Genomic DNA, 12,553 nt, shown 5'->3' with positions numbered 1-12,553 from the left:
AGCACAGAAACGCAGCTGCCCCAAGCAGTGACAGTTCCCTATTAGTGCTGCCCCACAAGCACGGCGTAGAAGCACAGAATATAATTCCATTCCATTTCATCTGCTCTCAGAGAAAACACAAGATTAAATAAGTCTCACCACTGCTAACTACTGGCTAACAGTAGAAAGGATGAACGTTCTGCCTCCCTCTCTCATCAGGCAGTTAACTGCATGCATCCTTTGCCAACCACATGTACTTCGTGCTTCGGCAAATTTCTTTTAGCTGACAGGAATAGGAGTAATGTGGCTCATCAATTGGGCTTTTATCCTGTTTCATCAAACTTCTTAAGCTTTCTTTCCCCTGGCTTTCTGATTTGTTTCTGAATCTTCTATCTCTTCCTCTCAGACTTCCTCCAAAGAGTGTGTTGTACAGTGGTTTTCTTCTGCAGAAACCAGATTTATGGGACTTACAGCATAGGGGGATCAGCTTTGCAGTGACTGTTAGCCCTTGGGTATCAACAGATACTTTCTATGTGGAGAAAAAAGAAAATCTATTCACATTTTTATTGTGTGTTACTGTTCAAAGTCTGGTATTGAGACCAAGGGGGTCACCCAACTGAAAGCCATCCCATAGTAGTGCTTTCTTGCTGTACAGCAGAATATCTTCCAAACAGATTACTGGCCCTGGCAAGAAACAGCAAAAGTGTATTCCAACCCTTAATAAAAGAACCTTTTTCAGGAAACTAGTATCATCCAAGTAGTTCTGAGGTTTTAGGTGGTAAGGCAATAGCACCAAATTCATGTCTCCCCAGCTTGGATTCATTTCTGCTAATTGATTTTAAATCTGTTTTGTGGTATCAGGAGGCCTGGTACCTGGTTAGTTGGTTGTTTAATTCTGCCTGTAAATCTGCCATTCCTGCTTTTCTGAAGTCAGGGATTTTTGTTTTAATATTTACCACCTTTACAGTAATGTGCTGCAATTGGTTTTTTCCAGGGTGGGGTACACATGTGGGAATCTGTCTGCTGGACATCTCAGTACATATCCCAGTGGCCAGGTAGGTAGCCCAGTGTGTGCTCTCCACACTGCCCAAGCTGATGCTTAGGCAAATGCCAGTCTGAAAGTCCCAGCCAGCCTTCCTCTCCATGGCCCAGACACGCAGCCAGATTGACTGCTGGAGCTGGCTGGCATCCAGCTGATTCTGTGTGCAACCAGGACTGCCTCTTTCCATAGCTGTGGCTCTACATGACCTCACATTTACACTGTGATGCAAATAAGCCATTTTGATAGCAAATATAATTCATACAATGATATTTCAAGTCTCTGTATTATTTCTGACATTGCACCTTATCGCATATTTTTTTTTGCATTTACAGAAAACTCCTTTTCTCTTTAACCATATATCAAAGGTACCCATTCTCAATGCATTTGAATTCATGGCTCACTTGGCCTTCATAGGAATATAAAGAAATGGTGTCTGTTCTTGAAGCAAAGTTTCAATATTTGGTTGCAATTTCAGTTTATTACAGCTGGTGTCAGTCATAAAATCCTCTCAGACTTCCATCCTTAAGTGGAAAGCTCATCAAGTGACTGATTTCCATTTGCTGTGTTTAGTGTTTGCATTTAAAATAGTTTAGCACGTTGTTAATCGGTTTTTAAGCAAAAATTCAGCTACATTTCATCAGACTCAAAACATGGAGATGAGTCTTGCCAAACCTATAGTACATTGTCACCTAATGCTTAGAAATAGTTTATCACTTCTTGTATTCTGTGCCACATACTTGAGGTCTCGTCCCTTCCCGAAAGTCAAAGATTTCCTGTCTGCTGCAGTCATAGGGATTTTTTATATAAGGGTAGTGATGGATATCGTGTCAGATTGCATTGGATACTGCAGATTGAAAGGTTATCATTGGGGAACTCACCCACATGATAATCTAATTAATATTTTTAGGTGTGGGGGGTTTTTTTTGTGGCAGAGCCTACCCCTTTTATTCCTGAGCAATGTCTAAAATAATGCATCCTCGAGCTGGACTGGAATCTTGCTTATATTTAAACATTAGTTGATGATAATTTTATGCATCATGTAAACCTTTACATAATGAAGTGCTTTCGCATTCATCTCATGCAGTAATATTTGCTTTTTGATGGCAAGCTAAACTGTCACTGGTGTGTGTAGCATTCCAAATGCCCTCTACCATTACAGCCTGATCTGCTTTGAATTGTGTGGCTGCCTTTTAAATTAATAATATAATATTAAAGCAATTATTAGAAATAGCAACTTCTGAATGGTTAGCCCTTCCCAACTGAAATATCTGTGGCTTAAGTGTGGGTTTGATCTAAAGAAGTGCTATTTTCCTATTGTCTCTCAAAGGACTTCGTCCCTATTATTCCACAAGTGAATTTGACCCTCAGTTTGCAAATCCCCACTCTTCTTTCTTTCTCATATGCAGTGTTCTGTGACAAAAGAAATATAATGTTCAACCTTGGTTTGTCTTGTTAACAGCATGTGGTTAGAATATTGTGCTGCCATTTCAGTAACATTTTTACACTTGTCCCCTACTGTCTTGGCTGGTTGCCAGCACGGTGATTTATGCTTTGTTTGCCTCCAGATGTGATTACTGCTTTTCTTTCCTGGAAGGGCTCTCTGAAAGAGTTCTTCATACATTAAAATGTTGAAGCTCTTAAATCAGGGGCTTACTAAAACTAATTTTCAGTGAAAATGAGCATAAAAATTCCTAAAGGAACAGAAAACACCTGGACAAAATTTTCATTTCAATAAAAATTGAGAAACTAAGTTGTCTTGGCTTTAAAATGATGATGTAAGTTATTAGAGCTTCAATACAACCTCATCTTCTTAAGTGCAGCCCTGGGCTATATTTTCTAGTTGAGGGAAACTTTTCTGTGCTGCTTAGTATGTTTAGTGAAAACTCACACTTTTATGGTGAAAAAGCATCTTAAACAGAAGATTTTTATAAGGCTTTGATTTCTTTCTTCTTTCGCTTTTAAAATTACTTTAATGCCTATTTTAATATATGTTGAACTTCAAGGAAGTCAGAATTTTATATTCCTAATCAGTGTTGCATTCAGAGCACTTAACCTTACAAATATATTCTGTTTCAAGTAAGACTCCCTTTCCTCTACTTCCTCAAGTACCTGCAGGAAATAGTTCATCTAAACGAGTTATGATCATGGATGTTGAAGGTGAGCACAAAAATAATCATGCTTTAGAGACCAAAGTTAAGAATTTTGAATAAAAAAAGTGTTAGTTTTTATCCTTGGATTCAGCTCCTCCTCCCCACTATACCTGCTCTTGAGTTTCTTGGGTTTAAGTATACATTGCTTCTGACTTCAGTATGAATGATAGACTTGATGTCTCAAGAAAATGCATTATTAATTTGGAGTAAATACGAACATTTTTGTAGGAAATGGCTTGGGTTCAGACATCTGGAAAATGAAAGCATTATGTGTTGACCTACTGTAATTTGCTATGATGCTGGTAATTTCATATTCATTCGTCTTGGTACCGGTGGAGAGAGTATTGCATTTAAAACCAGAACTGCTTGTGCTGTATTATTTAGAACAGTACTCCAAAACCAGAGAAGAATCACTGCAGCTATACCTAATCAAGCAAGATGCCTTCCAGTTCTGCTGCCTTTAAGTACATGGGGGTCAACATGTGTTCATTTGCAAAGACTTCTTCACTTCTGCAGCAGCAGGAGGCAAATCACCTGTGTAACCCCATACAGGTAGTGCAAAACTGCCCCACCAGTGACAGGAATTGGTGCTTTTTGCAGAGTTAACTGGACCAGTTAATTTCTGAAAGTCCCTGGCCCAAGGCAAAAAGGGCTTTTAAAATTAAATAAATAGCTGGAGAAAACCATGGAATAACAAGGTGCATGTCTAGCTCACAATTCTATTTATTAACAGCAGAACTGTGCACTGCTGGTTCTTTAGAATGTGTTTGTGCTCCCTTCAATTACTTGCTGAGAGCCGCTCAGATCGAGCCCCTGTGTCATTGTTTGTATTGCACAGGAACATGAATCAAGTCTGTCACACTTTTGATGTGGCTGCCAAGTCAACAGCACAGTCATTGTAAGTACTTAGCAAAACCCCCTCCATGTTTTCTACCAATGCAGACAGAACAATTTTTGCCCCTTTGCTTGTTTTTATCACTCTGTGGAAGATTCCTTTAAAAGTGACATTTATTTGTCAGCTGAAAAAATGATCTTGTCAGGTGTTGTTCTTAATTATAGATTTTGAGATTTATGAAGTTCACATTTTGTTTTTCGTTTCAGGACATACTGTCTCAAAAAGCATGAAGTAAATATTACAGCCAGCATTGCATTTTTGTATTTTCTTACTTTGGCAGTTTCTTTTAAAAATTCTTCTACTTGTAAGGAATCAGATCTAGCAGTAGTCCTTCCAAAAAGCAGAGGTTTGGACAGGTAGATGTGTACTGAATCCCAGCATACAGTTAAATACAAGATATCCTAATCTCTTTACAGGAGAATATTAAGCTGACATTGTCAGTTTAATTTCATCAAAGGCATAAATGTCCTGTTGCCCCAGGGACTTCAGGAAAAGGTATTTTCAGTTTCGGTCATTATGCCAGGCATAATAGTCTGTGTTCTGAATTGGTGTTATGGGCTCAAAATAGGGAAAGTAGTAGCATGCAGAATGCAGTACATAGAAAAAATCCATGCACTTGAATTTGGGTTGTCTGTAATGGACAAAAGCTCTAAGGCAAGATAAAACTATGGTAAAATTCCAGCCCTGGAAATTAGGTGGTCTTTGTTTCTGTATCTAATACTGTTCATGTGGCAGTTTTCATTACACCATGGATTTGGTTTTGCGCTCCTTAGAGTTCAAATCCTAACTGAATAGTTGATGATGATGTCACAGTTCAAGACCAAATGACGGTGCAGAGGCTGAACAGATTTGGGTATCAAAGCACTTCAGTCACAGATTTGTGTAGTCTTTGAAATTACATGTCTCCCCTGTTCTGTGGAAGAGATGGCACAGTCCAGGAAAGAAATCAATGAGTTAGCTTAATTGTTCCAGCCCTGTCACATGTCTTCCTTTAGCTGTGACCAGCCTCTTCCTCACAGGTGTCCCTCCCAGGAGATTGAAGCCATGATCTCAATCCTTCTGCAGGGCGTGTGTCCCCTGGCTGCTCTCCCTGCACGGCTCCAGGCAGAGAATGCCTGATTTTGGGCTGGCTGGTTCTTGCACTCAGTACCTGAGAACTGGCTCGCTGCAGCTGGTGCTCACAATCTATTCCTCTCCAAGGCTCCCCTCTGTAGGTGACTTCTCCACTCTCATCACTAAATTACTCCCTTATGCCACAGGGTTGAGCTGCTACAGCAGGTTGTTTTCTTTAAAACAGGTCTGCAGTGAATTTCTCAAACCTGTTCACAGTCATTCTTTAAATGTCAGGTACTAACCTTGGAATTACTGGATTTGGATTCTCACCTACAGCCCATTTCTGATACCTAATAATAATCATCAACAGTTAATTTTCTATCTCCCTTATTACATTTAAAACAAACAATCAAAAAGCTAACTGCATTGCTGCTGCTGACATTGGCCATAAAGCTCCAGCTGTATGCTTAGTGCAAAAAAATGAAATAAAAATCAATTGCACCAACAACCACCCCCACATCCCCAGCCCCACTGAAACAGCAATAAGAAGCCCTGCGGCTTTAGAGAATGCAAAGATTTCTCAATTGGATATGATACAATTTATTTCCAGTAAGTTTTACAGTCAGGAGAAAAATTTAGAAGTTGCTCTGTTTAGAGCATAATAAAAAAAAATAAAATTTAATGGATTCATTTGCATTTTTCTATCAGTTATCCATGATTCATACTTACATCTTGGAATACAATACGTAGATGAGTCATACAGGGAAACAGCCTCTGCATAGGAAATTACACTGTCATTTATAAGTAACACTGCTTTCCCAAGCCAAAACAAAGATGGGCCACAGTAATCACAGATAAACCTCCACTGACTTGGAGCACTTGTTTAGAAAACCCACTCCCCTCCACGTGTGTGAAACCAGAGCCTGACTCAGAGCATATGGAGCGTGCAGTTCCTAACTCCTGTGAGCTCTGGGGATCCTGGGAACCTTTCAGGATCCCTGCTTCAGCTAATCTACTTTTTTTTTGGTAACAAGATACATTAAAGGACACCTTGCACTTGGGTGTTCCAACTGAGCCTCCTTGCAGGGCTGTTCTTCCCTTTCTTGGAGCCCTATGTACACCTGGAGTCAGGTAGTCACACGTCAGACTCCTTGTCTGCTACATGCGAGCTCCTCCCTTAGCACGCCCTTAGCAAGCTTTGAAAGAGGCTTGGTGAGAGCAGCAAAGTCAGGAGCGTGTGCCAGGACAAGGTCCCTCGGGATGAAACTGCCGGTGTGACAGCCAGGGGCTGTCCCACACTCGACAGGAGCTGAGCAGTGCCAGCCCCAAGAACTGTGGTTGTTGAAGCACCCTGCTGAGGGAGATGGAACTACTCCTGCTCTTGTAAGACCTTTGATGAAGCAGTGTCCCTTGTGCATTAACATGTCCTCTTAAAATTTCTGGAGGCTTGTTCTCTTTTGTATGAGGTCATCATCCAAGACAGAAGGAATGAAGCTCAAAAGCTTCCTAGTTTTTCCACGATGCTCTTGAATATTCCCAAATGGTGGAAACAGGAGAGAGAGAGAAAATATCATACCAACAGCATCTGTTGACTGCCAAACGCGTTGTAATTCTCTGGCCTTTTAAATAAATGCTGTTCATATGCTTTGCAAAGCCTGCAAGAGGAGGAACTAAACATACCAAGATTTGAAGTCCTGTGCTCAAGAGGCTGAATATCATTCAGACTGTGGTTTCTGATTTCAAATATGAGTAAACCACAAATTTTCCCAAATCTGGAAACACAAGACTGCACACCTTTAATCACTGCTACATAGTTCACCTGATTAGTATTTTCAGAGCATCAGTAAAACTCACAGAGGGAAAACAGACATGAAAACTAAAGTGTATGCATGGAACATCAGTGATTATGTTATATATGCAACTGAGATATGTACTTTATTCAAGTCAGGATCTAATCCAGCTCCCATTAAGTCAGTGGGAATTTTGCCAGCGAAAACAATAGTAACAGGATCTGGCCAAAATAATTTAATCCACCCTCTTCAGCTGCTGTGCTCACAGCAAGAATGTTGCCATTAAGAAGTTTATATGGACATAAATATTCACTTTAATTTCCTAGAGTTTGTCTACTTGCTTAAAATTGCATTTGTGATTAAAAAAAGAGCAACACTGTACTATGGCGGCATTTTAATCACTCTAGATTCAGGAATAAATAGAAAAACATCTTAAATATTTTATACAGATTATATTGCAATTTTGAATTAACAGTTCATTTTGGAGTTGTTTATATCTTTTTCTTTCTCTGTTGGTTTTTTTTTTCTTCTGTTGCTTCAGGTTTCCAAGCTACTATGTGAGAGTGATTGTGATGGGTTTGGAATTTTTTCTCCTATAATAGCATTCTGGAAAATTGTCACCATGCATGTTGTATCACTGAATTGCATCTTGCCTCATGCTGTAATTTCGTTCCAGGAGGAGGAAAGGTTTAGGGGTGTATCATACTAAGACTACGTTTAATGGACTGCTATAAGCCTTTGAAGGATACAAGAGCATCAACATGGGGAAGTCTTTAGCAGCTGAAGCATTTTTGAACAGTATTCAAAGGTTTACTACATCAGATCCTGCTCATCAGTGCTGCCCTTTGCCCATGGACTTCATCAGGAGCTGCACCAACTGGGAATTGCTCAGGTTTAGCTCCTTGGCTTAGAACTTCCTCAGGGAGAACATGATGCCTCTTTTGGAGACCTGGTGGCTTGTGCCTCTGTGCCTGGCATCTTCTCTGAGCTGACTACCCTTAATGCTTCTGCAGCTCTGTGCCCTTCCTTTCCTTCCCACGGCAGGGGCAGCAGTGAGCCCTGAGCTGTGAATACACTGCAGCTGCAGTCAGCCCTTCTCAGAGAAGGTGAGCACTGATGTGCTCCAATACAGACCCCCAGGATGCCTCAGGAGTGTGGAGAAAATGTAGTTCTGCTATTGGGGAAGAGCTTGGGAATCTGTAGGAGCTGAGCAGGAGTGACAAAGGGTGAGTTTGGGGCTGTGGCAGCTGCTTGTGCTGCTCCCAAGATACTGCCTCACTTTACAACCTGCCCTGTGTGCCCCTGCAGACACCAGTGCAGGGATTGGGTACATTGCACATCCTGACATTGCCGCTGAGAACATTTGGGATTTGAAACAACTGTCTCTGGTTTGTTTCTCTGACAGCTTGGCAGTGAGGGGGCAGAAACCAACCGGACAGAATGCACGTGGTTGTCATTTATGAGTAACCACAGGTCTAAAAGCACCTTGCACTGAAGGTGGCCATTTCCTGTCCTAGCTAACTTCAGCGCGACAGATAAGCATATTGTCCATGCCTCCCAACACTTTTTTCTCCTGATGCCCCCAAAGCCTTGAAATATTATCTTGTCCTGTGTTACTTATTGTTAAAAAGTCACTTAAATTTCAACTCTTCTCCTGCTCTCCCTCTCCTTTTTTCTCCCAGAAGTATTTTCTCCAGTTTCTGAAGCCTTGAAAATCTTTGGGGGTTAAACTAAGGCAAGAACATACCATGCATCCATTTTAATGCCTCCTTATGGCCCCACAACGTCTAATATTGTTGTTGTTCTTGGGCAGTGTGAGTTTCCTCTCGTAGTTTTAAGGACCAAACAAAAGAAAGTCATCTGGGCGCAGCCTAGTGCAGGCAGAGGGCCCGTGCGAGGCAGTAACTGTGGTTAACACCGTGAATGCTGACCGTGTGGGGACGTTCCAGCTGCCTCAGGCCCCCACTGAGACACTGGGTATCTTCACCTCCTCGTAGGACAAACTTTAAACTGGATTTGCTCTGGTTTTTGTTCTTGCTAGTCCTTGGATGTGGCCTCAGTGATGGTATCCAAACTCTTCTCTTTGCCATTCCTGCTGACTTTGATATTGTGGCTCGCTTTTTCTTTCCCTCATTGGCTAGTCTTGCTTCTTAAGACTATCTCTATACAGCAGTATAGACATGTGTATTAGTTGTTTTTGGGGTTTTTTTTGAAATTAATATTATAACTGCAGAGGCTGTTACCCAGGAAATATTTGGATCATTTCACAGTGGATATCTGAATCCTGTTAGTGGGTAGTGAAGGTTACAAAATTTTCATACACTCTCTTAAAAATATTTGGGAGGATTTTATATGTGCCTCTGCAAAACTATTTAATTCTGTATTCTGACTATCTGGTTATAAAGCTGATTGTGTATTAGATTTGGTTTATGAAAGAGACAGCAAAATTCAACGCATTGAATAAAGTCCTGAATAGGAAATACAAAAACATTCCTCCTGGATATATTGAGTTATGAGTTCTGTGACTGAACACTATTTTATATTTATATTTGGTGAATTATTTATTCCAAATAGATTAATTATAAAGATGACTCTGAAAACAAAACAAGATCTCTCAATGTATAGTTGCTTGACTTTGGGGGTGGGTGGTTTTTTTGATTATCTAATCTATTGAGAGAATCCATGCATCTTTATTATACTACTTAATGGCCTGGAAACACATTACAACAGCATAGTAGTTTATTTATAGCTATATAAAGTTGAATTACTTTTAATGAGACATTTGCATACAATTATTGCAATCACACTGAAATGGAACAGCTACCTCAGCACATTTTTGAGACTTTGGCTCAAGAACTCTGAGGATTTCCCTCTGCAGCTGCTGGGAAAAGTAAATTTTTTTATCCATGCTCCAGACTGCGGTACATGCACTACCACTGATTCTGGAGGGAGGGAGCCCATGTTGTTCCAAATTAAACTGTAAACACTGATTCCCCTGAGAAGTCCAATAGGCTCAGTGCAAAACATAAGCAACTAATGTTTTTATGGATGTCAGCTCACATAGTAAGTCTGTTTTCTATTTCAATTAATATTTTGCATAAATCAGTGTCTCAGCAAAATAAGCAATACCACACTGAAAAGAACACAAGGCAACCGTAATTAAGCCATATGTTTAGTAGTGTGCTGAACAAACAATGGAAAAAATTACTCTTTGGTTACTAAATCAATTGTAATCAACCTCATTCCGCCCACTCATCCACCTCTGTGAGGGGATAATACAGCTGTAGATATCAGGAACAAATCCAGCAACTAAATTAATAAAGCAAAATTGGCGGTTCAGCTACACGTGTCGGCATGAATGTATTGCTCCCTACAGCTTTATCTCTACTAACATCGTTTTGGTCCCAGAGGGCACTTTAAAATCCATACTGTTAAAATAAATATAAAGAAATTACTCAGCTTTATAATTACTGCATCACTTAAGAATTTCTCTGCCTTTTGCCAAATGGTTTGAAATATGATGGATTATTGCTAACAACTATTTATCTCCAACAGTCAAGTACAACCTATGAGCTAATATTGCTTTAATTTATGACCAGTGAATAAGGCTATCAGAATATCTGGTTTGCTGTCAGGCAGCTTGTCAAGCTCCCACTGATGGCCTGAGAGAGGGGATTTGTGGCACAGGGTCTGCCATCACATGGTGTGGGGTAGCAGGTCAATGCGATTCTGCCACTTCAATGTAAATACTTGATAGTACAGGGCCATCTTTCATCAAACCTTCCCTCACAGATGTGGCAGAGGAAAGGCATTTCCTGCCTACCAGAGTGAGGGGGAAGATGCAAGGGATAGGTTTAACATTTTCTGGAGCCTGAAGCCAAATATTGCATTCTTGTTAGCTTGGCAACTGATCATGGCTGCTGGCTGTTCTGCTATGGTGTATCACTGGTTCCTGCCAGAAAGGAGTGGTGTTGATAAAAGGAAAGCATTGAAGAAGTGCCTGCTCCATGTCTATGTGTTTGCAATAGGGAGCATGGCAGCATCCTGGTGATGCCTTTTTCTGGTCTTAAAATCAAGAGTCAAACACGGTTAAAAGGGAAAAAGGGATTTTACCTTGGTATTTATTTTAAGGATCCTTAGGTGCACCATGTCCAGGTTGAATGCACCTCCATGCACACCACAGTGCCCACCCCCAAAAGATCTGGTACAACATTATAGGTCTTACTAATTAGCCTATCTATCAAAAATTCCCCAGTGAGAGGCTTGAATGAGTGCCTCCCCCTCCCCCCCCCCAGGGAACCTTCCCTGCCCCTGGATGGTTCTATCTCAGCTAACAGAATGTGCAGAATGTGTTCTGGAGTGGGGTCTGGGGCACATTGATCCCTAGCTACGAAGCTTCTAAGATGTTTAGTCTCCTAGCTGAACTAACAACTCCAAGAATGTAGGCAAAAAGCACTAAGAATACAGGAGCTGTAAAAAAGGTATAACAGGGGTATAAAAGAAAAGGCAAAAAAACCATCATGGCATCACTGAGCTCAAGGCAGCCCCGCTGTGCCTGTCTGGGAGCCAGTGTGAACAGAACTGGAGCACACACGGAACCCTGATTCATTTTAGTGTGTGTAACAGACAGGGGTAGAATACATACACAGGGTTTTATAACCCTTGGGAACTGCAACAAAGGATGTCAGCTGAGTTACCAATAGCTCTGGTTTGGTTATCCTGCAAATTGCAGTATTCATGTATGGCAGGAAGTGCCTGGGAATTCATTTCAGGTGAAGTGCATACAGATAATGTGTTTAATGCTTTTATCTTATTAACCTGTGACTATTAGTTGGTGAACTATTTAAAGAGGTAAGTGCTATTTAACAATAAAGGACATTTCCTTGCCAGCTATTTAATAGTCTTCAGAGTAGAGATGGCTTATGGGCATGAAAAAGAATGAAAGGAAGAAGCAAAAGTTTCTAATTCCTGGGTTGAAATTCCCTGGAGGTGTTTGTCCAAAGAAGGAAAATCCAGATCCCCAGAGCCTATTCCTAAAGAGAATGTAAAACTGCATTACTTTTCTGTATTTCTTATGTAAGATTCTGCTAATCAGGATTTCCTGGATAAAGGGATGTCAGCTAAATCTTAATTTTTGCTGGCTTCCCACAGCGATTATTAAATCCAATAAATACCTCCTACAAATATATATATATGCAATGCTAAAAGTATAATTCTTATTGTAGGGAAAAAAAGCTTTACAGCTTTACTTGTAGTTTATAAATATTAATGAAATAATTTTTAGTAGAGCCTTGTGAACTTAGAAGATATCTAGAAAGTGTATGCAATTATTACATAATGTAATCAAGAGTTTGAAGGAAGTGGAGATGAATCCTGAAAGAAAATTTAAATTTGCTTGGAAGGCTCAGATACACACCTTCAGTGATTTTTAAAAACATTCTGAGTTCTAAGTTACATTAATGCCTTGATGCTATTGAAAATGTTGGTTCCTAGTTTTATATTGAAATAATTTTTAAAAACCGTTAGTGGTTTAACCAAAACCACAAAAATTAGTGAGAAGTGAAGAGCTGGAAATGAAAGTTCTTATTTTCATTTTTAAGATTTTTCTGCCATAACTAAGCTATGTGCATTGGACTGACTTTGC

Source organism: Coloeus monedula (genome assembly GCF_965178545.1).
Source record: "Coloeus monedula genome assembly, chromosome: 8".
Taxonomy (NCBI): Eukaryota; Metazoa; Chordata; class Aves; order Passeriformes; family Corvidae; genus Coloeus; species Coloeus monedula.
The sequence above is the reverse complement of the archived record's forward strand: the minus strand, read 5'-3'. Positions refer to the sequence as shown.